This window comes from Elephas maximus, chromosome 7 (genome assembly GCF_024166365.1).
Source record: "Elephas maximus indicus isolate mEleMax1 chromosome 7, mEleMax1 primary haplotype, whole genome shotgun sequence".
In the NCBI taxonomy this organism is placed as follows: Eukaryota; Metazoa; Chordata; class Mammalia; order Proboscidea; family Elephantidae; genus Elephas; species Elephas maximus.
In genome coordinates, this window is record NC_064825.1 from 125,186,307 (window position 1) to 125,213,607 (window position 27,301).

Sequence of the window (27,301 nt, forward strand, 5' to 3'; positions counted from 1 at the left end):
TGCAAATAAGGTGCATGGCATCCTTATGGGGGTGGAACCATGCAAATAAGGTGTATGGAACCCTAATGAGGGGATTGGTCAGTTTTGCCACCCTGCTAGGATTAAAATGAGCCATCCCAGAGGCAGAAAGAGGAGGATCTCACTACCACTAATAAAAAAGAGATGAAAATGAAGCACGTCATTTTGACCTGGGGTCCCTGTGCTGATAACCTCCTATATTCAGGAGACAGAGAGCTGTAACACCAGTGACGGCCACAGATGGCAAGAAGCAGTGGCAGAGAAATGGCCACAGCAGAGGCAGTAGAAACAGGAGAACTGCAGAAGATGGCACGGTGAGCTTCCTGGCCTATGGAGTAAGAAAGCTGAGAGCCTTTGGCAGGAGGCTGGATGGTGGAGTGGGGTGCCTCTGAGTACTTATTGGTAGAGCTAAAGAGCTTTGTAACACTTGCCTGAGCAGGGCAGAGGCAGGCTAGCCCAAGAGGCCCAAGACCCCTGAGGGATTGAAGGCCTGAGGGGCCAAGGGCTAGGGAGAGGCCTGTCTGTGGGCACGGCTGAGAAGCTGTACTGATGGAAGAACTGTATCCTGAGTCATTTCTGATCCTGACTTGTATGTAACCTATTACTTCCCTAATAAACCCCGTAATTATGAGTATTGTCTGTGAGTTCTGTGTGGCCATTGTAATGAATTATTGAACCCAGCAGAGAAGCAGAGTGCTGTGGAAAGGACAGCTGGTGTCAGAATTGGTGAAAAAGGTTGGAGAGAGGAGGCTTGTTTGACCTCCACTTCATAGGAGTCAGCCTTGGGCTGATGCTGATGGCGACTCTCTCTCCCCCTCATGAAGTTGGAGGAAGTCAGACACCTCTGCCTCGCCATTTTTACTTGCCCCACTGCTCAGAAACGCATGAGCCTAAACCCCAGGGGATTTAGGATATACATATTGCAGAAGCAGGGATTAAGTGCAGGGGATTTCCAGAGGAAGTGAAAGTTTGACTTCAGCACCAGCTGGAAACCCAGACCAGCTGGCCATAGCTACCCCACAGCTAGCTTTGCCTTTGAAGCCCAGAACAAGCCTATTTTTTCAGAGTCAATGCTCACAAGCCCCTCAGTGGGCCACAGAACTGGGCCACCTGCCACAGCTGCTGTCAGGGATGCCCTAGGAGAGGGCTAAGGCCTTGCAACTGACTCGGCACCTAGAAACCAGAGAAGACCAGATTCTGTGTGGTCTCCCTGTGTCTCTGTCTCTCACTATCTCGCTCTCTTATTCAAATGAGCAGTTGCTAAATTGGGGACAAGAATCCAGCCTAAATGACATCCAGTAATGAACAGAAGGTCAAAAGTCAGAAAAAACATACCTGTGACAATGCAGAAGCAAGTGTCCTATCTCTGTTTTCTACGAGTTCAATGAAAGGAGGGGTCTACAGGTAGGATTTTGAACAAAAGCTAAGGCAGCAGCTGGACTGGGCAGCCTCCCTCTCATGCTCAATCTCCCTCTCTCAGAAATTCTCCCTGCCCACGGGCACCAGCTTTTTCTGTCCCAAGTGTGGGGGGAAGAGGGGAACTGGCTGCCTGACCCAGCTTGGCCAGCTGGCTGCAAACTGCAGGCCATGGAGCACAAGGGGATCCAGGCTCCCAGTGATGTTCCCTAGACACAAGCTATCAGCTTTTGGGTATCTTCCCATTGCTGTCACCCAGAGGACTAAGGACTTTGCTGTTACCCAAACCGCACAACTGGACTCAGAGCCTTTTCTTGCAGGAAGGCTTATGGGCTTCATAGGAAGGGTACCTGACCAGATATGGGGGCTACTAGTTTTCTCATGGAAAGTGACTCCTAGGTCAAGATTTTATAAAATTTATGTGAAAGCTATTCAGAAGATTTTCATGGCTAATTTTTTCAGAAGTAGACCACCAGATCCTTTTTCCTAGTTTGCCTTAGTCTGGAAACTCAGCTGAAACCCATCTGACATGGGTGACCCTGCTGGTATTTGAAATACTGGTGGCATAGCATCCAGCATCACAGCAACACAGAAGCCACCATAGAACCACAAACTGATGGACACTTGGGGTCGCTTTAAGGACTAAGGTATGCGTGACTCATGGTGTTTTCAATTTCCTCATATGCATGAGAAAGCTGGACAATGATTAAGGAAGACCAAAGAAGAATTGATGCCTTTGAATTATGGTATTGGCAAAGAATATTGACTATACCATGGACTGCCAGAAGAATGAACAAATCTGTCTTGGAAGAAGTACAGCCAGAGTGCTCCTTGGAAGAAAGGATGGCGAGACTTTGTCTCACATAGTTTGGACATGTTATCAGGGAGAGATCAGTTCCTGGAGAAGGACATCATGTCTGGTAAATTAGAGGGTCAGGGAAAAAGAGGAAGACCCTCAACGAGATGGATTGACACAGTGGCTGTAACAAAGGGCTCAAGCATAACAGCAATTGTGAGGATGGCACAGGAGCAGGCACTGTTTTGTTCTGTTATACACAGGGTCACTATGAGTCAGAACTGACTTGAGGGCACCTAACAACATGTGAAAGCTAGACGATTAAAAAAAGACTGAAAAAGAATTGATGCATTCCAATTGTGGTGTTGGTGAAGAATGTTGACTACACCGTGGACCTCCAAAAGAAAGAACAAATCCATCTTAGAAGAAACACAGCCAGAATTTTCCTTAGAAGTAAGGGTGACTTTGGCTTGCTTACTTTGGGCACGTCATCAATAAAGACCATTCAGTATAGAAGAATGTCAGTTTAGTAAAGCGGAGGGTCAATGAAAACTGGGGAAACCCTCAGTGAGACGGATTGACACAATAGCCACACAACAACGGACTCAAACATACCAACAGTCATGAAGCTGGCACAGATCTGGGCAATGTTTCCTTCTTCTATATATACAAGCTTGCCATGTATAACGGAATGAAGCCAACTCAATGGCAACTAACAACAACAATTTGTGTTTATCTAACTTGAACAGATGTTTGGGATGAAAAAGGAGAAGCAATTTTCAGTATGTGTATGGCAACCTCCCCTGAAAGTTTTTCCTCTGGGAATAAAATAGAAACATAGGTCATACCAATGCTCCAGGTTCAGATAGGATGTTTGGCTCAAAATCTACCACAAATCCAAAAAATTCCACCCAGGTCAGTCCAGTGAGAAGAGTATTGTGCTTTATTAAATCTGCCTTTTAAAAATATATCTTTATTAAATCTGTCTTTTCAAGAAGTTGGGTCTGTGTTCATTTGGCTCTTTCTCCTGTTAATGATATAGATCAATGGAATAAAATTGAGAGTCCAGAAATAAACCATCACATCTATGGTTAATTGATTTTCTTCAAGAGTGCTAAGACCATTCAGTGAAGAAAGAATAGTCTTTTCAACAAATGGTGCTAGGATAACTGGATAGCCACAAGCAAAAGAGTGAAGTTGGACCCTGTCTTAGTTATTTAGTGCTGCTATAAAAGAAATACCACAAATTGATGGTTTTAACAAAGAGAAATTTATTTATTTGCAGTAAAGTAGGCCAAAAGTCCAAATTCAGGGTGTCAGCCCCAGGGGAAGACTTTCTCTGTATGTTGGCCATCTCATCAATCTTCTCCCAGACTCAGAGCTTCTCTGTGCAGGGACCCCAGGTCCAAAGAATGCGCTCTGCTCCCAGCACTGCTCTCTTGGTGGTATGAGGTCCCCCATCTCTCTACTCTCTTCTCTCTTTTATATCTTGAGAGGTTGCGTCAAGACACAATCAAATCTTGTAGATTGAGTCATGCCTCACAAACACCGCGCTCCTCTTTGCCCTTGGAGCCCCTCGTAGCCCCCCGCTCCCTGCCTTTTTGCTGCTTCCCCTTCCTACAGTGATGGGGCGGGGGGGAGGGGCATCTGTTGCCAATGGCGGGGGAAGAGCCATGGATCACGGTGTTCCCCAATCCTCGGTGCGCACCATATCGGTGATTAGCATCATAGTTATAGTTTTGTAGAGACAGGAAAATCACAATACCAGAAATCATGGTCCAGCCAAATTGATACACACATTTTTTGGGAGACATAATTCAATCCATGACAGACCCCTACCTCACACCATATACGAAATTAACTTAAAATGGATCAAAGATCTAAACGTAAGAGCTAAAACAATAAAACTCTTAGAAGAAAACATAAGAGTAAATCTTCATGGTCTTGGATTTGATGATTGATTCTTAGACATAACACCAAAAAGCACAAGCAACAAAAGAAAAAATAGATAAACTGGACTTCATCAAAATTAAAATCTTTCATGCATCAGAGGGTACTATCAAGAACGGGGAAAGACAACCCATAGAATGGAGAAAGTATTCGGGAAAGATATATCTGATAAGGATCTAGTATCTAGAATACATAAAGAATACTTACAATTTTTACAACTCAACCAGAAATAGACAAACAAGCTAATTTAGAAATGGAAAAAAGACTTGAATAGACATTTCTCTAAAGAAGATATACAAACAGCCAATAAAAATCCCTTGCCATCAAGTTGATTCCAACTCATAGTGACCTTATAGGACAGGGTAGAACTGTCCCATAAAGTTTCCAAGGAATGCCTGGTGGATTTGAACTGCTGATCCTTTGGTTAGCAGCCATAGCAACTAACCACTACGCCACCAGGGTTTCCAAACAGCCAACAAGCACATAAAAAAGATGCTCAACTTCATTCATCATTAAAACCAAAAAAAACAAACCTGTTGCTGTTGAGTCGATTCTGATTCTTATCAACCCTATAGGACAGAGTAGAATTGCCCCATAGGGTTTTCAAGGAGCAGCTGGTGGATTTGAACTGCCAACCTTTTGGTTAGTAGCCAATCTCTTAACCACTGTGCCACCAGGGCTACTCATACCCACGAGGATTGTTATAAATTAAAAATACAGACTATAACAAGTGTTGACAAGGATGTGGACAAGTTGGAACCCTTATATATTACTGGTAGGAATGTAAAATGGTGCAACCACTGTGGAAAACAGTCTGGCAGTTCCTCAGAAAGTTAACCATAAGATTACCTTATGACTCAGCAGTTCTACTCCTAGGTATATACCCAAGAGAATTGAAAACTGGTGTTAAAACAGAAACTTCTACGGCAATGTAGCGAAAATGTGGAAACAACCCAAACGCCCATCAACTGATGAATGGATAAACAAAATGTGGCATATCCATTTAACAACAACAACAACAAAAAAAAAAAAAACCCAAGCCAAACATTTCGACTCATAGTGACTCTGTAGGACAGAGTAGAACTGCCCCATAGGTTTTCCTGGGCTGTAAATCTTTACTGAAGCAGACTGTCCCACATCTTTCTCCCAGGGAGCAGCTGGTGGGCTTGAACTGCTGACCTTTCAGTTAGCAGTCCAGAGCTTAACCACTGTGCCACCAGGGCTCATATCCGTATGATGGAATACTATTCAGTCATAAAAAGGAATGAAGTACTGACACATGCTACAACATGGGTGGACCTTGGCTTCATTGTGCTAAGTGAAATAAGCCAGATGCGAAAGGTTACAGGTTGTATGATCCCATTTACATGGAATGCCCAGAATAGGCGATTCCGTAGAGATAGCAGATTCGTGTTTACCACGGTTTGGGGAGAGTGGACACAGGGGAGTGACTGCTTAATTGGTACAGATTTCCTTTTGAAGTGATAAAAATGTTCTGGAACTAAATTTTAGTGATAGCTATTGTACAAAATTGTAGATGTACTAAAAGTCACTGGATTATATACTTTTAAATGGTTAAAATGGTGAATTTCATGGTATGTGAATTTTTCTTATATTTAAAAAGTGAATGGTGATAGTATATCCATACAATGGGATACTACCAATAAAAAGGAAGGAACTATTGACATTGAAACACCTTGGATGAATTACAAAGGCATGATGCTGAGCAAAAGAGCCTCAAGAGGTTACATACTGCAAGATTCCATTTATATAACATTCTTAAGAACAAAACTATATATACCAAACCAATCTGTTGCCGTCGAGTCAAATCCGACTCGTAGCGATCCTATAAGACAGAGTAGAACTGCCCCGTAGGGTTTCCAAGGAGCGCCTGGTGGATTCAAACTGTCGACCTTTTGGTTAGCAGCCATAGCTCTTAACCACTGTGCCACCAGGGTTTCCAAAAACTATATATGGAAAGAACAGATCAGTGGTTGTCAGGTGTTGTGATTGAGGAGAGGGACGTTCTCTCAAGGAATCCATCCCATGAGGGAGTTTTGGGAGAATGATGAAACTGTTCTGTATCTTGGTTATGATAGTTACATGGATCTAGACATGGGTTAAAAGTCATAGAACTGTACACCAAAAGAACAATAACAACAACAAAAAAGTCAGCTTTACTGGATAATAATTTTTTAAAAATTTAAAAAATAATGGTGATAATAATGACTGACTACCAGCCCCATACTGTGCTAATTGGGGGTATCCATTATCTCCTTTCTTTCAATGAGCCCATTTGACACTCAGGTTATGTAACTTGCTCAAGGCCACATAGTAAGTGGCAGAGCTGAAACACCACCTGAAGGTGATGTCCCATCAGGACGTTTTCTGCCACACACGTATAGGGTTCAGCTCTTCTTCAGCCAAAACCAGAAGATTTTTCTCAGCCTTATAGGCCTATCTTTGGCCCCCTCTCTAGAAAGTGGTATGAATTTTGTACCCATGTCTAGTTCAAAACCAGCAGTTCCTGAGGTGGTCGATTGTGGCAGGTGCTTTGGCGTCTTATTGAGCGCTGCTATAACACAAATGCGAGTGGGCGGTGTTAACAAACAGACATTTAGCTTCTCACAGTTTAGCAGGCTAGAAATCCAAAATGAAGGTGCAGGCTCTAGGGGAAGGCTTTCTGTCTCTGTTGGCTCTGAAGGAAGGTTCTTGTCTCTTTGAGCTTCTGCTCCTGGGCAATCTTCACGTGGTATGGGATCTCTCTTCCCCCATCTCTGCTTGCTCACTTGCTTGTTTAATCTCTTTTCTGTTTCAAAAGAGATTGACTTAAGACACACTCTACATTAATGCGCTCTCATTAACATAACAAAGAAAAACTATTTCCAAATATGGCTATAACCACAGGTATAGGGGTTAAATTTAAACGGACGTTTTTGGGGGACACGATTCAATCTATAACAGTTGGCTAACCCAAAGTCCTTCTTGAAACTTTTATCTCTGTCCTCCTCTCACTGGAAAGCCTGGGATGGTCAGATATACGCTTTCTGACTTCAGTGGGGAAGACTGTGCAGCCCCTTTCTGGCCAGTGATATGATGAGAGGCCAGCTGTTGTATTCTTGGAAACAGTATTTTCTTCTTGATAAGGAGAACCTGGGGGAAGAAACTCTTTGCCCTACTTCCTGCTTCTGACCATGGTATAAGGATGTGTTATATGGGGCTGCTGCAGCCTTCTTGAGATCATAAGGGGGCAGCTAAGTGAACCAGAGAAACCACATCCCAGAGTCCTGTCATGTTCTTATGTGAGGAAAATAAACTCCTATTTGCTTAAGTGCATAAGACGCTTCTTAGATACTTTGGACATGTTGTCAGGAGAGATCCGTCCCTGGAGAAGGACATAATGTTTGGGAAAGTACAGGGTCAGCGGAAAAGAGGAAGACCCTCAACAAGATAGATTGACACAGTGGCTGCAATAATGGGTTCAAGCATAACAACCATTGTAAGGATAGGGCAGGACTGGGCAGTGTTTCGGTTTGTGGTACATAGGGTTGCTATAAGTCGGAACTGACTCGACGGCACCTAACAACAACATTTGTTTAAGACACTGTTGGTCAGGTTTTCTATTACTTGCAGCTGAACGCATTCCTAACTTGACACCAATCTTTTTTTAGAGACAAAAAAGTCCTTATTTTTTCCTAAAAAGGGGGTCTGCCTTTGGAGCCCTTGGTGCAGATCCAGGTTCTTATCTCCTGGAGCTAGAGATACAGGGGGAAGACGAAGGAAGATCTGTCTGCCTGGGGCTTGAACTTGGGGAGGGGGGGAGCTAGTGGAGTTTTCGGCAGTTGAATCTCTGGGTAAGGCTGATGCTTACTCTCTCCGTTACAGCCTGAGGGTCTTTCCCAGCCCCAGACCTAGGCCTTGGCTACATGAGGATCCAGAAGATGGCTTCTCCAAACCAAGTGCCGGGGAGCTCCCTCTGACAGTGACAGCAGTGGTTGTGGGGTGTTGGTGGCAACAGCCATCCGCAGTGACTCAGGAGACTGGGCTCCTGTCCCGGCTCTGCCACTAACTGCCTGTGTGTACCTGGGCCTCCATGTGACCACAGAGGGCCAGTGCTCTGAATCCTCATTCATGAATAAGACACTCTATTCACAGGGAACCTGCTGTCCCCAGTCCCCTGGTCTCAGAGCCTCTTCCTGGAAACATGAGTCATCCTGGTAGGTGAGGAGTCTTGGGAAGCGAGCAGCAAAAGCCTTTGACTCGTATTCAGCAATCAGCTAGTACCCATCCTGTAAGCCTCCAACTTAACAGGAGGGAATCCTTCCCACCACTCCCTGGAAATGTAAACCCCAAACCCTGGAGCGCTGAAAGCAGCCCAAAGCCACGTTGATTCCCAAGAGCCAGGTCTGGTGGGGGGCGGGGGTGGGGTGGGCGACAAGAATGAATCGGAGGAAGCTACTGCTGCAGCCCTGCAGAGGAAAGAAAGGAGCCAAGCTCTAGGCTCTGCCATCAGCCCCTCCTGCTGGCTTCCTGCTGCTGGGGTAGTAAGGGGGCTCGTCCAGGTGCCAACCACTGTGCCTTGATGCTGTGGGAGTGATCAGCCTGGTGGGAGCACCTGGCTTCTGAGAAGGCTTTTTATGGGTTTCCCTCTGGCTCCCAGGGAGGCCGAGCTACTGGGAAATCCTCACCACCCGCGGAGCCTCCTGGCTTTCCCGGAACCTTCTGTTGGATCAGCCAAGAAAGGATTTGCCTAAGGGGCCCCGGGGCTACAAATCCTTCCTCTTTCTGCACCCAGGGATGAACTGGAAAGAAGTCTGTTGCTCCCCTGGGTGAATGCCTTCAACACTAACAACAACAGAAAGGATTGTGGTTGTCATTTATGGAAGTTTGTAGTGTACTAGGCAATTTTTTTTTTTTAATTTTATTGTGGTGGAAATATACACAACAAAATATTTGGCCAGGAGATTTTTACATGCTTGATCTCATTTAGCTCTCTGTACAAGTCTAGGAAGTGTTCTGTTGGTTTTACAGATGATAAAACAGGATCAAAGAGGCTGAACAATTTGCAAGGAGTCACACTGTTACCGGAGAATAGCCTCGGTTCTTGTCGGTGTAGGAAAGAATTCAAACACTGAGACAAATAGTGCCAAGCGAGCAGAGGTTTATTAGCTAGCAGAGTTAATTAGGTAGCAAAAGTACACTTGACTAGGGAGCGTCAAGCGGGCTACTCAGAGAGAGAGCCTGAGTGCCCGATAGTCGTTTTCTTAGGGTTTTATACCCTTTTTGTTTTATCTCTCCCTGTTAATGTTTAACAGCCAAGTCAGGGACTCCTGTAGAGACTATTTCCTTGGCCTATTGTTTAATTACCAAGTTAGAGATCCTATCAAGTTAGGGACTTTTATAGGGACCACTTCCTTGGCTTAAGGTTTAACTACGTAGGGACCATCTTATTGAGGAATATCACCACCACCTCTCTCTTCTTCCTCCCAAGTGCAAGCTCTCCCCCTCCCCCTTACAACACTAGCCAAGAAGTGGCCTGGCCAAGATTCCCACTCAGGGTCACTGAATTCATTCCCTACCCCAGACTGACTGTCCATAGCACCTTCAGACCCCCCAGCATGGCACACAGGCCCTACAGGGTCTGCCCACTGGTTCTCAACTCCTTCCAGTGCTTCAGCCAAGCTGCATTCGCCAGACCACCCTTCATGGGCTGTTCTTTCTGCCTGGGGAGTCCTCCTCACCTCGCTCCTGTCTCGCCAACCTTCTTGGCTAATTCCTATTTGTCCCTCAAAACTCAGTTCCCAGGGGTTTGCACCTTAATGAGGGTTAAGTTCCAAAGTCAGGTATAAGGTGAATGTCTCAGCTTGGAGGTCATCATACCGGTCTTGGATGGAGCTGACTTATCCGATGTTCCCTCTGGCATCACAACCCATCGCTTGTCCTGCTGAGCACCAGGTGAGGTGGATACAGTGCATTTAGGGGTCATGTTGTATGTTAGGCTTACACACGGCGTAGCAACAGCTCTCTACAAGGAAATGGCACACCCGTATCACCCATTGCACACTTGCTCTGAGACCATGAGTGCGATGGTGGTCTGAGTTGGAGGATGATTTAGAAAATAAAATTGGAATCATTATTACCAGTCCCTAAGCAGAGAGGATGTGACCCTGCTGGAGCTGGGCTCACAAGGACTCACAAGGACACATCAACTGGGCCCTGAGGTATAAAGACAATAGCAAGGATAATCTTAGAAAGCATCTTTCAGGGAACCTTTCACATAAGCCAATCTAACAGAACACAAAAGACCTCCATTCTTACCTTTTTCTGTTAGCATTTAGTGAATGGAAAATTTGTTGGACCGGTGAAGACCCTCCTGACTGTCCTGACTGAAACTGGTGCCAGTGATTGTCAAGAAAGATGTAGGATCACAGTTTCTAGCCAGTCGGTGAAAAGGCAAAGCTTTCAATGGTCTTGCCCGTTTGTAATGTTAATCTATACCGATGACTCTATAAGGTTCCTTGGACTTGGGCAGACGTGGCTGCGGCAGCAGGCATCTCCGTTTTCCCACTTCTATCTATTCTGCGATTTCCTTAGACTCGGGCAAACACGGCTCTAGCAACATGCTTGTCTGCATCCCACTTTTGCCTTTTTGAATATATGCTGAATAAAACTCTTTTTGCTTTTCTAAACTTTGTGATGTTTTTACCCTACAACAAAGGGTGGAGGCCCAGGAAGCTTCCTGGAGGTGACAATGGTGGACACATCATATAGGCATGTAACTTTCAGACTTCAATGAAAGATTTGTGCTTAGAAAAGAGAGTCTGGTATATTGAATTTAATTTAATGCTGTTTAATAAATCTAGGCTGTGCCTAGTCCTCAGCACACTGTTCACATCCCAGCACTGACTCCACAGTTATAATTGTGTGATGGTTGTGGTTCTAACTGTGTAATAATGGTAATTGAACATCTCACACACCAGGCTGGGGGCTGCTGGCTGGCATCATACGAGTCTTCAACGGAGCCTGGCATCTGAAAAGTGAGTGATCAACACAGCAAATGAGTGAGACTGGGGAAAGGGAGGAGTCCCTGGTTTGTGCAAACAGTTAATGAGTTCAGCAGCTAACCAAATGTTTTGAGATTCGAGTCCACCCAGAGGTGACTCGGAAGAAAGGCCTCATGATTTACATGGTGAAAAATCAGTCATTGGAAACCCTGTGGAGCAACAGTTCTACTCTGACACACACGGGGTTGCCATGAGTTGGGATCCATTTGATGGCAACTAGTTCAGGAAGAGGGGAAGGAGGAGGATCATAGTGAGAGGGGAATGGAGAGGCAATGGATATTGGAGCTTTTTTGGCATCATTTCGTTGGTCTGCTTATCTCTGTCTTCTCCCCTCTCACCATCAAAGAGAAGAGTGCCACAAAGGCGGGTGCTAATAACCCAACAATCAAAATTCTGAAAGCATTGGTACAGATGTCATTTGAGTGAATCCTAGCAACGCTATGACGTAAGACCTCATAAATCATAGAAAGTGACTGAGTCCAGACAGGAGGCCTGCTGTTTTGAGTCCAGATCATTACTTTCTCACTACATACCAATGGCTGCTGATTTCAAATGAGATGTGAGGGTAGACACCAACACTGTGCACATAAGGACTTTCACCCCAAGTGGGATGAGAGGGTTGTAATCAAGGGAGCGATGTGGTCAGCTTTATAACTGGCTGCTGGCGGAGAACAGCTCATAGAGGAACAGGAGTGGGAGCTGGGAGTCTGGGTAGGAGGCTGGTGGTGTTGGAGCTGGTGAGAAATTGTTACATTCACAATGTGTTTTGAAGGTAGAAACAAATGGATTTGATGGATTGTGCATGGACTGTGAGGAACAGTGGAATCAAAGATGATGCCTAGGCTTTGGCATGAGCAACTGGGTAAAAGGCAATGTCATATATTGGTTTGGAAAAGAATGGGAAAAGAGCAGACTTTGGAGAGTAAGACCCAGAGTTTGAGATCCTCATCCAGTAGCGTTGTTGGGTAGGCAGGTGTCGTACCAGTCAGGCTCAGGAGAGAGGCTAGGGTTAGAAATGTATGTGTGGGGCCATCAACTCACGGATGATAGTTAAAGCCATGGAATGGGATGATGGGACCCAGAATAGGAGGGCAATGGCTTGCCCAAGATCACAAAGCTGGGCAATGCCAGTCCAGGGGCCTTAAACTAGGGGCCAGGTCCATCCATTAAGTCAAACTCACTGCCATCGAGGCCATTCCAACTTATAGCTACCCTGTAGGATTTCCAAGGCGGTAAATCTCTATGGAAGTAGACTGCCATATCTTTCTCCTGCAGAGCTGCTAGTGGTTTCAAACCACTGACTTTTTGGTTAACAATTGATGGCTTTAACTACTTCACCACCAGGGCTCCTTAGCCAGTATCTCTTGAAGTTTACCCTGTGAGATTTCAAAGTGAGGGAGAACTAGTTTTTGCCCTAAAGGAGCTTATTCCACAAGACACTATATTTTCAGCTACAGTAAGAGCTTCTCTTTGGTTCAAAAGGTGAAGTGTCCCAGGGCACAGTCCATGGCTGTCTTCTGAGAAGGACACACCTCTTCTAGGTATATTGCCTGGAGAAACTCTACCTAGTGTATGCAAAGATATAAGTGTGAGTACATCAAGTAAATAGTGGTATATTAATACAATGGGATATCATATAGCTAGGTAGATAGGTAGGTAGATAGACAGATAGATACATAGACAGATAGATAACTGCCATCGAGTTGACTCTGACTCGTGGAGACATTATGTACCTCAGAACAAAATGTTGCCTGGTCCTGTGTCATCCTCATGATTGCCGGCATGTTCAAGTCCATCACTGTGGCTATCATGCCAATCCATCTCACTGGAAAGATATTTCTCAGCCATGGTTTCACCTGAGTCTATTTGAGAAGCAAGGGGTCCTACCACACGGATATCCGACGGAAGATGATTTAACATCTGGACCTCCAAATGTGGACATGGGAGGGCTAAGGGTAGAAAGTTCTGGGTACCAAACCCAACCCCCTGATGCCATTGGAAATAAAAAGCTCCCCAACCCCCTCAAATAGGGAGCGCATGGTCTTATGGTCGCTAGACCCTCAGTTGCTTCTTGTCTGTTCAGACAATAAACTTGCCACCTTCTGTTTCCCTTGTAATTAGTGTCCATCTTATTTCCATCAGCTAATAGGACAGGACAAGAACCTGAGCGGCGTTTGGTTACAAAATGGCAAAGAGAGGTCTGGAACGGGACCTCTCCAGCCCCAGGATGGCATAGCTGGCACTCCCGAGTCCTGAATCCCTATTCTTGTGCTTCAACTAGAGTATAATTCAGCAGGAAAGCAAGGGTGAGAAAGGTTTGTGGGACCATGAGCCACAACCTGTGCAGTCAACATCAACACCCTCTGATCTTGTCAAAAAAGTAATTCCTCCAGGGTTCCCAGGGCCCAGATACAGATCATCCTGGTCTGTGGTTTACCAGCCTAGGCCTCCTCTCTGGGTATTGCAAAGGAAAAGACTTCCAGCAGAGGGACGCCCAAGTGCGTCCAATCCCTCACCATCCTGTCAAGTTCTCTGTTTTCCTGCTGCCTAGAGGCCCTTGTTTGCACTGGCCAATTTTTTTCAGAAGTAGACCGCCAGGTCCTTCTTGCCAGTCTGTCTTAGTCTGGGAGCTCTGCTGAAATCTGTCTACCATGGGTGACCCTGCTGGTATTTGAAATACCAGTGGCATAGCTTCTAGCATCAGAGCAAAACGAAAGCCACCACGGTGCAACAAACCGGCAAATGTGTGGGGAATTCCAGAACACTGAATTATGCTCATGAGGAACCTGTACGTAGACTAAGAGGCAGTCGTTCGAACAAAAACAAGGGGAATACTGTGTGCTTTAAAGTCAGGAAAGGTGTGTCAGAGTGTATCCTTTCACCGTATTTATTCAATCTGTATGCTCAGCAAATAATCTGAGAAGATGGACTATATGAAGAATGTGGCACGAGAACTGGAAAAAGATTCATTAACATCTTGCAATATACAGATGACACAACCTTGCTTGTTGAAAGTGAAGAGGAAGCACTCTCTAGCGAAGATCACAGACTGCAGCTTTCAGTATGGATTGTACCTCAATGTAAAGAAAACAAAAATTCTCACAACTGGACCAGCAAGCAACATCATGATAAACAGGAAAAAGAGTAAAGTTGTCAAAGATTTCATCTTACTTGGACCCACAATCAACACCCATGGAAGCAGCAGTCAAGAAGTCAAAAGATGCATTGCATTGGGCAAATCTGCTGCAAAAGACCTCTTTAAAGTATTAAAAAGCAAAGATGTCACTTTGAGGACTAAGGTATCCCTGACCCAAGCCATGGTATTTTCAATCGCCTTATATACATGCGAAAGCTGAACGATGAATAAGGAAGACTGAAGAGAATTGATGCCTTTGAATTATGGTGTTGGTGAAGAATATTGAATATACCATGGACTGCCAGAAGAACAAACAAATCTGTCTTGGAAGAGGTACAGCCAGGATGCTCCTTATAAGCAAGTATGGCAAGACTTTGTCTCACATACTTTGAACATGTTATCAGGAGGCACCAGGCCCTGGAGAAGGACAAAATGCTTGGTAAAGCAGAGGGTCACTGAAAAAGAGGAAGACCTTCAGCGAGATGGATTGACACAGTGGCTGCAACAATGGGCTCAAACACAGCAAAGATTGTGAGGGTGGCGCAGGACTGCGCAGTGTTTCGTTCTGTTGTACGTAGGATTGCTATGAGTTGGAACCAACTTGATGATGCCTAACAACAACAAAGGCATGACGGAGACAGGGAGGAAAGACTAATTAGAAGTCAAACAGCACCAAATGAAGCAATAAGAGTTAAGAGGAAGAGCTGAATAAAATGATTCCCAGGAAATGAAAGAGGTGCCAGCAAAGGCTTGTACATAGTCACCTTCCCTGGAGAAATCAATGAGAACTTCAGCAAGCAGCAGTCAGAACTATTTTATTGCTTACATTCAAATCTGATCAAATTACATCAAAGGGCAATTTAGAGCCACTGTCACACAACCTAAAGGTTGGCAGTTCAAATCTGCCAGGTGCTCCTTGGAAACTCTATGGGGCAGTTCTACTCTGTCCTATAGGGTCGCTATGAGTCGAAATCGACTTGATGGCAACGGGTTTTTTTTTTTTAACGGGTCACACAACCAAGGAGTGCTGGTGATACAGTGATTAAGCACTCGGCTGCTAACTGAAAGGTCTGCAGTTCAAACCCATCAGCTGCTCCAAGGGACAAAGATGTGACAGTCTGCTTTGTATATATTACAGTTTTGGAAACCCTATGGGGCAGTTTTACTCTGTCCTATAGGGTCGCTATGAGTCGGAATGGACTCCACGGCAATGGGTTATCTGTCACACAACCTAGGAGTCCCCAAGTGGAGCAAATGGTTAAGTCCTTGGCTACTAAATGAAAGGCTGGCCCTTTGGATCCACCCAGAGGCACCTCAGAAGAAAGCCTTGTCGATTTAATTCCAAAAGATCACAGCCATTGAAAACCCTATGAAGCACAGTTCTACTCTGAGATGCTCGGGTCACCATGAGTTGGAATCATCTCCATGGCAACTGTTTTTTTTTTTTTTTTGGTCACAAACCAGAACTGGCTGTCCTCCTCCCTCGGCTCTCCAAACAGTCGACAGGAAGCAGGTAAAGCAGGGGAAGGCTACTGTCAGGGGCGCTGAGCTGCCTGAAGACCCAGGGAGGCCCAGGTGCCACAGACGGAGAGCTTCTTAAAGGGGGAGGGTGATTAGGACGGGGGAGGAAGGAGAAGAAGCGACATTGCACAGAACCAGCTCTAATACGGGTTTAGGATTAACTGTTAGAAAAAAAAGAAGGGCAAAGAAAGAACAAGGGGATAAGATGTCATTCCAACATGAGAATGGAAGAGGTAGTGAGGATAAGAAGTAAAAGCTGGAGACAAGAGAGAAGGATGGGGAAAAACATGAAGATAATGAACAGTAACAAAGATGGGGTAAGAACACGAAGAGGAAGTAGAAAGAAGGGAATCTGAGAACAGTGGGTCCTGGGAAAAAAGAACAAAGGCCCCAGAGCAGCCAGGCTCCAGGGAGGCAGTCATCCTGCAGTGGCCCTGGGCTCCGCTACACAATAGGGACTAAGAGAAGCTGCCAAACAGTGCCGAGCGTCCTGCTGTCTGGCTGGACCAGGGGATGCGGTGCTACAGTAAACTGAGTATCCACTTAATAAAGAATTTTGGCACACACCAAGCCTTGATGAATTAGGTGCACTTTCTTTGCAGAGTAAGATGTTCAGGTCCTTTGGCTCCAGCAGTGCTGTAAGGTATCTGAACCACAGACACGATTCCGAGTCCCCCTGGAAGCCATGGAGGGGTTCAGTGGTAGGGGTTGTTACATTGAGGCCATGCTGGATGTCCAATGGCAACGGCTGGTACGTAGAGGCCAGGCTGGATTCAACGGCAGGGGTCGTTACACTGAGGCCATACTGGATATCCAATGGTAGGGGTCGTTACACTGAGGCCATGCTGGACGTCCAATGGCAGGGGTTGTTACACTGAGGCCATGCTGGATGTTCAATGGTAGGGGCTGGTACATCGAGGCCATGCTGGATTCAATGGCAGGGGCTGTTACACTGAGGCTTGATGGATGTCCAATGGCAGGGGTCGTTACACTGAGGCCATGCTGGATGTCCAATGGCAGAGGTTGTTACAAGGACTCTCAAAATTGACCTAGTTCAGTTTCCTGGGGGAGTCCTTGAGTGGTGAAAGATGTTGATGGGCTTGGTGGTTAACCAAAAGGTTGTTTTGAGTCCACCTAGAGGTGCCTTGGAAGAAAGGTGGTCTGGTGATCTACTTAAAAAAGTCAGCCCCTGAAATCCCTATGGAGCACAGGTCTTGTCTGACACATACTGGGTCCCTATGAATTAGAATCGACTTGACTGCAACTTTTTTATTTTTCTCTTTCCAGTTACCTGTATTTCATAGTTTCCTATAGTTGTACCTGATTTGGGCCAAGGTGTAACATACTTTAGGAGAGACAGTGTGACACAGTGGTTAGAGTGCAGGCTCTGTGCTCAGGCCTGGGTTCGTATCTCTGCTCAGCTACTTACTAGCATGAGAGCCTCAGACAGGCTGAACCTCTCTAAAACCAAAGCAAAACCAAACGTGTTGCTGTGGAGTCAATTCCGAATCGTAGTGACCCTGTAGGACAGAGTAGAACTGCCCCATAGAGTTTCCAAGGAGCGGCTGGTGGATTCGAACTGCCGACATTTTGGTTAGCAGCCAAACCTCTTAACCACTGCACCATCAGGGTTCTGTTAGTGCAGTGGTTAAGAGCTATAGGGAGCTATGGGTGCTAACCAAAAGTTGGCAGTTGGAATCCACCAGCCGCTCCTTGGAAACCCTATGGAGCAGTTCTACTCTGTCCTGTAGGGTCGCTATGAGTCGGAATTGACTTGAGAGCAACGGGGAACATCTCAGGCCTTGATTTCATGATCTGTAAAATGGGCACCAAAACAAGGATGGCAAGATTCAGGCTCACTTTGGAGGCATCATCAGGAAAGGCCAATGGCTAGAAAAGGACATCCTGTTTGGTTACTTAGAGGGTCAGCAAAAATGAAGGAAACCCTCAGTGAGATGAATTGACACCATAGACACATCAGTGGGTTCAAACATATCAAATATCATGAAAATGGTACAGGACCTGGCACTGTCTCATTCTGTCATACCTAAGGTCGCCATGACTTGACGCCAACTAATAACATGCCTGGTGTCTGTCAATCAGTGTCTCAAATGACTGAAAAAAAGGTAGTTAGTGACAGTCACCCACAGCCAAATATTCAACCGTGCTGTACAATTGGGAGAAGTGGCCTATTTTCTGATTGCTTTCTTTCTTTTGAATGAATAGATCTGGCCTTCTCCACAGACGTCTGAATTGGGGTTAATCTCATTTTGTATTTACATCGGTTCTTTCCTACCAAGATCTCAAAGCTGCCTACATAAGCTCCCCCCTTGCCCACCCAACAGTGGGAGAGTCAATTAAAATTCAAGTCTCTTCCTACGATGAATGACAGTTTCTACCTTGTTCACTGAACCCTGGAGTGAGAGGAACCGCTGGGGCTGTTGATGCAGGAAGCAGTCGGGGAAGTGAGTCAGAGCCTTGCCACACGTGGATTTTCAAAACAGAAGGGCCTGGAGATTTCACCTCCTGAAGAGACGCATCTGACTGTGTTATGACACCAGAAACGCTGAAGTCAGCAGGAGCTTTCTGCAGTCAGCAGACACCCACAGGATATGACAGGGTTTGTTTTGGTCACACCCCTTCTAACAGTTACGGAGCAACCTGAGGGAAAAGCCCACACATCCTGACTGGCAAAACGCAACCATTTGGGGAACTATCTTGTATATTACAAAACCATGTTTCTGACACATAAGGCAGGGCCTTCGTGTCACTGTGCACACACATACCAGACTAGCTCCTGGCTAATAGCTCTAGACCACAAGAAACACCGAGAATATGTCTTCTCCATGATCTTCCCCAGTGAAATCATGGCTTTTATGGAGTCTTGGGTTCCTCGTTGTTGTTGTTAGTTGCTGTTGAATCCATTGCAACTCATGACGACCCCATGTGGGCAGAGTAGAACTACTCCATAGGGTTTTCAAGGCTGTCACCTTTCAGAAGCAGATCGCCAGGCCTGTCTTCCGAGGCATTTCTGGGTGAATTCAAACCACCAATCTTTTGGCTAAGAGTCGAGCGCTTAACTGTTTGTGCCACCCAGGAACTCTTTGGGCTTCCTTAAAGCCAAAGAAACCAAACTCATTGTTGTCAAGTCTATTTTAACTCATAGCAACCCTATAGGACAGAGTAGAACTGCCCCATAGAGTTTCCAAGGAATGGCTGGTGGATTCAAACTGCCTATCTTTTGGTCAGCAGCCAAGTTCTTAACCACTGCACCACCAGGGCTCCTGGGCTTCCTTAGCTGTTTTTAATCTGCCTCTGTTACAGCTTCCGCTTTGCTTGTGGGGGACGTGGTCTTTGTACTTGGGCCTTTAGAGCATTGGTGCTCAACCTTGGTTGCACATTAGAATCACGTGGTGAGCTTTTAAAACTCCTAGTGCCCACCCACGTCACACCTAGAATAATTCAACCAGCATCACTGGGAGTTGGGCTCAGACATCAGTCTGTTGTTAAGCTCCCCAAGGTGATTCCAACGTGCAACCAAGGCTGAGAAGTACTGCTTTCTGAAGATTTATTAAATAAAATGTGGTCCTCACCTCACACGGTTCCCAGCGCAAAACAGCTTTGCCAGGGACACGAGTTGGACCCATGGGCCTTAAAGTCAACAATACCAGAGCCTTAGCATTGCCCCTCTGGAGCTGCCATTTGCCTGGTGCTAACCTGAGAAGACTCCACGATCACCCACATCTAGAGCTCCTCACTGGGTCTCCAGCTTTCGGGGAAGCTCTGCCTTCCAGTGCAGTAGCAGACAGGGTTAGGAGGTCCAGTGTTCCAGTAGGACCTAGGAGGGCACCTCTGCATAAATCTCTCACTCTTCTTTCCTCCAGCTTCCCTTGACACCCAAGCACCGCCAAGGCTGTTTACTTCATGGTTCTCCTGGGGTACCGCACAAATAGGATTGGACTCAAAGGGGAAAGAGCTAACTTACCATAACTGAGAGGGGGGAAGGCGGAGTGTCTTTGTTTCCTGTTGTTGTTGTTAGGTGCCATCAAGTCAGTTCTGACTCATAGCCACCCTGTGTACCACAGAACAAAACAAACAGTGCCTGGTCCTGCGTCATGCTCACAGTCGTTGTTATGCTTGAGCTCACCGTTGCAGCCACTGTGTCAATCCATCTCGTTGAGGACCTTCCTCTTTTCCACTGACCCTGTACTTTATGAAGCATGATGTTCTTCTCCTGACAACATGTCCAAACTATGGAAGATGCAGTCTCGCCATCCTTGCTTCCAAGGAGCTTTCTGGTTGTACTTCTTCCAAGACAGATTTGTTTGTTCTTTTGGCAGTCCATGGTATAGTCGATATTCTTCACCAACACCACAATTCAAAGGTGTCACTTCTTCTTTGGTCTTCTTTATTTGTTGTCCAGCTTTCCCATGCATACGATGTGATAGAAAATACCATGGCTTGGGTCAGGCACATCTTAGTCTTCAGTGTGACATCTTTGCTTTTCAACACTTTAAAGAGGCCCTTTGCAGCAGATTTGCCCAATGCAATGCATCTTTTGATTTCTTGACTGCTGCTTCCATGGGTGTTGATTGTGGATCCAAGTAAAACGAAATGCTTAACAACTTCAATCTTTTCTCCGTTTATCATTGATGTTGTTTTATTGGTCCAGTTGTGAGGATTTTTGTTTTCTTTATGTTGAGGTGTAATCCATACTGGAGGCTGTGATCTTTGATCTTCATCATCAGCAAGTGGTTCGAGTCCTGTTGACTTTCAGCAAGCAAGGTTGTGTCATCTGCATAACGCAGGCTATTAATGAGTTAGTAAGTCTTCATCTCCTAGTGCTGCTGTAACAGGAGTACCACGAGGGAGTGCCTTTAAAGAATAGACATTTATTCCCTCACAGTTTAGAAGGCTAGAAGTCTGGATTCAGGGCACGGGCTATATAGGAAGGCTTTCTGTCTGTTCTGGGAGGAAAATCCTCACCTTCTATAGCCCCAGTGTTCCTTGGTTCCTTGGCCACCTTCCAGTGGCATCTCTCCCGGCCCCCCGCCAACCAGTTTGTGCTTGTTTCTGCATCTAGGCTGCTCCTCATGACTCAGAAGCGATTAGGTTTATTCTTCACATTGCTGGGTGGCGCAAGCCAAGTTGTTAACCTAAAGGTTGATAGTTGGAACTCTCCCAGTGGTGCTTCGGAAGGAAAGCCTGGTAATCTGCTTCCAGAAAGATTAATACCCGTTGTCGTTGAGTTGATTCTGACTCATAGCGATCCTATAAAACAGACTAGAACTGTCCCATAGGGTTTCCAAGGAGCACCTGTTGGATTTGACCTGCCGACCTTTTTGGTTAGTAGCCGAGCTCTTAACCACTGTGCCACCGGGGCCCCTCCATAAAGACTACATTCAAGAAAGCGGTAGGGAGCGGGTCAACTCACCTGTATTTTTTTCCAGTGGACACTGATATGGCCTCATTAACATAACAAAGATAACCGTATTCCCAAACGGGATTACATCTGCAGGTGTACGGGTTAGGATTACAATACGTACTTTTTTTTTTGGTTGGAGGGACACAATTCAACCCACAACAGGAGCAAAATTTGAACTCTATCTGTCAGAGCTATGGGGCGAATAGTAGCTGTCGCATCCGTTTGAGCTCTCCGCTCTAGGAAAACCAACCTTATAGCTGAGACTGAAAATTGTTGTTAGTTGCCGTTAAGTCAATTAGGGCTCATGGAGACCCCGTGTGTGTCACAGTAGAACTGTGCTCCATAGGGTTTTCAATGGCTGATTTTTCAGAAGTAGTAGATCACTAGGCCTTCCTTCCAATGGACCTGTGAGTGAACTTGAACCTCCAACCTTTCAGTTAGCAGCTGATCGTGTTAACTATTTGCACTACCCAGGGGCCATTGCAAGGGCCCCCTACTAATCCTGCCTTCAGTTTCTGATATCCAATCCATTTTTCACATTGCTCCCAGATGTCTTCTAAAATGTGATGTCTCCTCAAAAACCCACAGTGGTTCCCCACTGCCTACGGAGTGCCTGTAAGCACAAATCCACCTGGCATTGGATGTCCTCCATTACGGAGCTCTGAATTTCCATCCAGCCTCCTCTGCTACTTTCTCCCTCCACACCCTTCAGTTCCAGACACCCATCTGCTGCTGCAACTCTACGCCTTTCCTCATTTCTTCTCTAGCCCAACCCACTCCCTAATCATTTCCTCCTTTGTAACTCACCTCCTGCCTGATGCTTCTAGTCAGAATCAGTGGCTCCTTTGTCCAAGCCATCACAGCAAATAGCAGGGGAGTCTCCTCAGCCTTTCTGTTGCCCTGCCTCTGATTATTGTGAGGTGTTTACAAGTCATTTTCCCCATAGGCAATAAGTTCCTTAAGGGCACTGATCATGAACTAGCCTTTGTGTGAGCAGACTATTCTATTTACAGGCAATACGATATCCTTTCTGGGTACAGCACCCTTTTATAATAACCGTCTCTCTATCTCCCTCATGGGAGGCAAGAATTCTACCACTGTATCACCACTGTCCTCTAACTGGTGCTCAGCTAGCTTCACCTGCCTCAGCCTTCAGACTGGGCCAGCCTAGCAGGGGGCTAGAACCGTCCTTGGTGGGTCCCACTACCCACGTCCTTTGCTTACTCAGTAGATATCTGTGTAAGGAATTGGGAGGTGGGTGTGCAGAGAGCACAACTCCCTACTCTGGACAGGCTCTGCTCACTCAGCTCATTGTCTTCCTCCAGACTGGCTCGGCTTCCTACATTCTCTACCTGACCCAGGCTAGACACCCCCGTCATCCTGAGTTCTTCCTTCTCTTTTGGCTCTCTTTCCTCATCACCACTTCCCCTCACATCTAATCAATCAGTAAGGCCTATCGATTTTCTCTCTATTCCCTCATCACCACTTCCCCTCACCATCTAATCAATCACTACCAAAAAACAAAACAAACCCATTGTCATCCAGTCGATTCCGACTCACAGCAACCCTATAGGATGGGATAGAACTGCCCCATGGGGTTTCCAAGGAGCAGCTGGTGGATTCGAACTGCTGACCTTTTGGTTAGCAGCCGAGCTCTTAACCACTATACCACCAGGGCTCCAACCAATCACTAAGGCCTATCAATCTCCCCTTCTACAAATTCTCAAGAGGGAAATGTTGATAACTGGTGCATATGGGTACTAGGCCCATGGAGGCTCATCATACCATTCTCTCTACGTTTGTGTAAGTCTGAATGTTTCCAAAACACAAAGTTAAATCTAACAAAAGATGAATAACATTTCTCAGATTGGTCCCCTCCACTCTGTTACTTCTAGAATCTAGACCCTCGCCCTCTGTTGCCTGGATGGATTGGCTCTTCCCAATCTCTTTGCTTCCCGCCCTTGCCCACCCTATCACCCCTATGAGCCACGCTTAGATTGACAGACGTTCTTCCCTCATCGCTGAATATAGGCAATGGCAGAGTCTTTTTCCAGGCAATAGCTTAAACTCCTTTTAATTGAAGATGTGCAACATAGTTAAGCACTCTGCCAGGTAACTAGGAGAATTGCTTTGCCCTAGGCTGGGGGTCAGGACCTGGGTTCTAGTCCCACTGCAGCTGCCGACCAGGTGTTCTCTAAGAATGAAAGAAATAGATACCCCTAGCCCTTGGAGTCCCTGGGTGGTGTAAACATTTAATGTGTTTGCTCCTGACTGAAAGGTTGGTGGTTCAAGTCTGCTCAGAGGTGCCTTGGAAGAAAGACCTGGTGATCAGTCATTGAAAACCTTATGGACAGACCAAAGACTCAAGGAAGCAATTAGTCCAAAGGACTAATGGACCACATAAACCACAGCCTACACGACCCAGAGACCAGAAGAACTAGGTAGTGCCCAACTACCACCACCAACTGCTCTGATTGGGATCACAACAGAGGGTCCTAGACAGAGCAGGAGAAAATTGTAGAACAAAAAAACAAATTTACAAAAAAGACCAGGCTTGCTGGTCTGACAGAAACTAGAGGAACCTCTAAGACTATGGCCCTAAGGCACACTTTTGACTTGGAAAGGAAGCCATTCTCGGATCCTAGCCAAACAATAGACAGCCACATAAGATAAACAGTAACACCTGAGAGGAACATACTCCTTACAGCAATCAATTATACAAGATCAAAAGGACATTATCTGTCCAAAAGCAAAGATGAGAAGGCAGGATGGGGTAGAAAATCAGGATGAAAAAAATGGAGAAGTGCTGACACATTGTGGGGAATGAAACCAAGGTCATGAAACACTTTATGGGAAACCAATTTGCTTTGTAAACTGTCACCGGAAGCAGAATTTAAAAAACAAACAAACAAACGAAAAAGTCTACGGAGCACAGTTCTACTCTGACATACATGATGTGGCCATGAGTTGGGGTCAACTCATTGGCAACTGGAAAAAAAAGCTCTTGACTAGTACTTTCAATTTCAAAGGCATTGAAGAACGTTATCATCTCATTTGAACTTCAAAACAGCCCCAGGAGGAGGCAGGGCCTGCACTAGGATCACTTTGAGGGTATTCTTGGTGAGGTCTGAAATGAGCACCTTGCTCTCCCTCAGAGAAGGGCTGACACACGTCTGTCTGGCTCAAGAAAATTAATGACTTCATGCTAACTGACTCATTTGTCTGAAACAAGTTCAGATGCCAAAGCAAATGGAGAAGAGAAGACTTTTAGGTAGGAAGAAGGACAGCAGAAGCATATTTCAACTTATTGGGACATATTTCTAAAGGCATATACGTATACATATTTTTAAAGTTATTGTGCTTTAGGTGAAAGTGTACATTGCAAATTAGTTTCTCATTCAAAAACTTATACACAAATTGTTTTGTGACATTGGTTGCAATCCCTGCTTTGTGTCAGCACTCTGCCTCTTTCCCTTTCCACCTCGATTCTCCGTGTCCATTTTTCCAGTTTTCCTGTCCCTTCCTGTAAAGGCATATATTTTTAACGACACACAAAAAAGACTGATTCTTTGGATGACAATAGTGAAGTTCACAGAGGTGAACTGGTCTGCCCAAAATAATTCTTAGTAATAATCGTAACAGTACATAATAATAATAGCACGCACTGCGCCACCAGGGCTCCATATTACATATTAAACCAAACCAAAAAACCAAGCCCGTTGCTGTCGAGTCGATTCCGACTCACAGTGAACCCATAGGACAGAGTAGAACTGCCCCATAGGGTTTCCAAGAAGCGCCTGGTGGATTTGAACTGGTTGGCAGCACTGGCTCTTAACCAGTATGCCACCAGGGTTTCCATATTACATATCAGGAGCAGCATAAAGAGCTTTTCTCATTGAATCCTTACAACAACTCTATGAGATGAATAGTATCCTTTACATGGATGAGGAAACAGACCCAGAGAGCTGCAGTAGGTCCCGGAACCAGAACGCGATCCATGCTTGCTGGACTCCATGATCCATGTCTTCCCATGTGCCAGACGGTCTCCCAGTTAGTGTCAGAGCTGAGATATCGTCCAGCTCCCTGCCCAGTGGTTTTTCCATTATACCTGTTGTCGTTGAGTCGACTCCAACTTGTGGTGACGCCATGTACAACAGAACAAAATTATGCCTGGTCCAGTGCCATCTTCGCATCATTGGTATGCTCGAGTGTGTTGTTGAAGCCACTGTATATTTTGAGTGTTTTGCAACCTAGGGGACTCATCTTCCAGCACTATATTGGGCAATGTTCTGTTGTGATTCATAGGGTTTTCACTGGCTGATTTTTGGAAGCAGACCACCAGGCCTTTCTTCCTAGTCTGTCTGAGTCTGGAAGCTCTGCTGAAACCTGTTCACCATGGGTGACCCTGCTGGTATTGGAAATATTGGTGGCATAGCTTCCAGCATCACAGCAATATGCAAGCCACCGCAGTAAGACAAGCTGACAGATGGGTGGTGGTTTCAAATGTTAGCCAAGGACTTTCTGAGCTCTTAAGAAAGAAAGGAAGAAAGAAAGGAAGGAGGAAAGAAATAAATGACAGAAGGAAGGAAGATAGAAAGAAAGGAAGGAAGAAACAAGTTCAGAGAAGCAGAAGATTCTCAGACTTGAAGCCAATAATTCCAGGAGCTCCCAGTTCTTTGACCCTCCACCCCTACCCCCAGGTCTGACATCTTCCTCCCCTCCCACACCCTGCTCACAGCCTCATAGATCAGGATGGCTGCTGTGGTCCTGCAATCATCTCCCATCCTTGCTAATCCACTTATAATACGCTGTTGCTTCTAGTGAAGGCCAAACAAATTGATGATATTTGAATATAAAGGCAAGGGAAGGTCATGGTGAAATGACCTTCTCAAGGATTCTCCCTAAGAGAAACTATGGACCCATCTACATTGGTTGTTGCAGGTTGCCGTGCTTAGTGCTTTATAGGCATTATCTTCTTATTTAATCCTCACAGTAGCCCTAGGAGTAGGGCCTATCATTCTAAATTTAATGATGAGGAAACTAAGGCACAGAGAGATTGACAAAGGTGCCGAAGGCTACACAACCAGTAAACAATGGAGGGAGAGTCTGAACCTAGGTAACTGATTGTTTAACTAAGCTGCCTCCCTCTTTAATAAGAAAACAAGCCCAGGTATATCCGGTGAAGGGGAAAAGAAATTTGGTGGTAGAGAGAGATCGTTGAATTGGGGCCCAAGAGACATGGACGCGAGATGCCCCAGGGGGCTCCTCTGGTTATAAATTTCATGCAGGCCGGGATTGTATCATCTCAGATGCTCCATGTCTGGCACCTAGAAGGAACTCAAAGATTTGCTGAAGCTGGAATAAATGAAGTGACTTGGTTTTTGTGACCATCATTGTTTTTGAGGAGTGTTTGAAGGGATCCTTAAACTTATACAATAAAACCTACGAAAGGTGGAAACTGTGTAAGGCAGAAATATGTCAGAGAAGGAAAACTCAAATATTTTCCATTAAAATGAGTGATAGAAAAGTGGTAAGACTGTACCCTTTCAAAGGCGGACAACTTTCAAGACCTGGAAAAACAAGGCAGTCCCTTTGAGTTCCAGTTCTCACAGGTTTCACTGCGTGTATGGCCGTTTACTTACCATTCTCAATAATATAGTTATTAGATGTTAGCCCTTGGGCACAGGGAGATCACACCTGACACAAAAGCCTTGGAGGACTAGCTCTCCATCTATTCTCTTTGGCACCAGCCATTTGTCTGTGCCACCTCAATATGGAGTTAACAGCTACTGCCTGTTTACCCCCTAACAGAGCGACGCCTGCCAGTATTCTGCTGGGACTTTCTCTTTCATTTGAGGTTGAAGTTCTCTTCCTCATTTCATAGTTTGTTGCTTGAGGTTGAGAGACCTGGCCTCTGTTCACTGTTCCTAGAAAGGAGAAGGGAGCTTCTCGGCACATAGTCCTGCTCATTGCAT

General features: G+C 45.6%; 1 long non-coding RNA gene across 2 annotated transcripts; it reads right to left on the reverse strand.

Moving 5' to 3' along the window:
• Positions 1 to 6,095: 6,095 nt before the first annotated feature.
• LOC126080928 (uncharacterized) lies at positions 6,096 to 25,527 on the reverse strand. Of its 2 annotated transcripts, none has more exons than XR_007518263.1 (3): positions 25,284 to 25,527; positions 10,061 to 10,205; positions 6,096 to 6,989 (listed from the first exon to the last, which is right to left on the reverse strand). It is a non-coding gene; the product is annotated as an uncharacterized LOC126080928 (long non-coding RNA). The 2 variants fall into 2 exon arrangements; XR_007518264.1 differs by having other exon boundaries at positions 25,435 to 25,525.
• Positions 25,528 to 27,301: the final 1,774 nt, after the last annotated feature.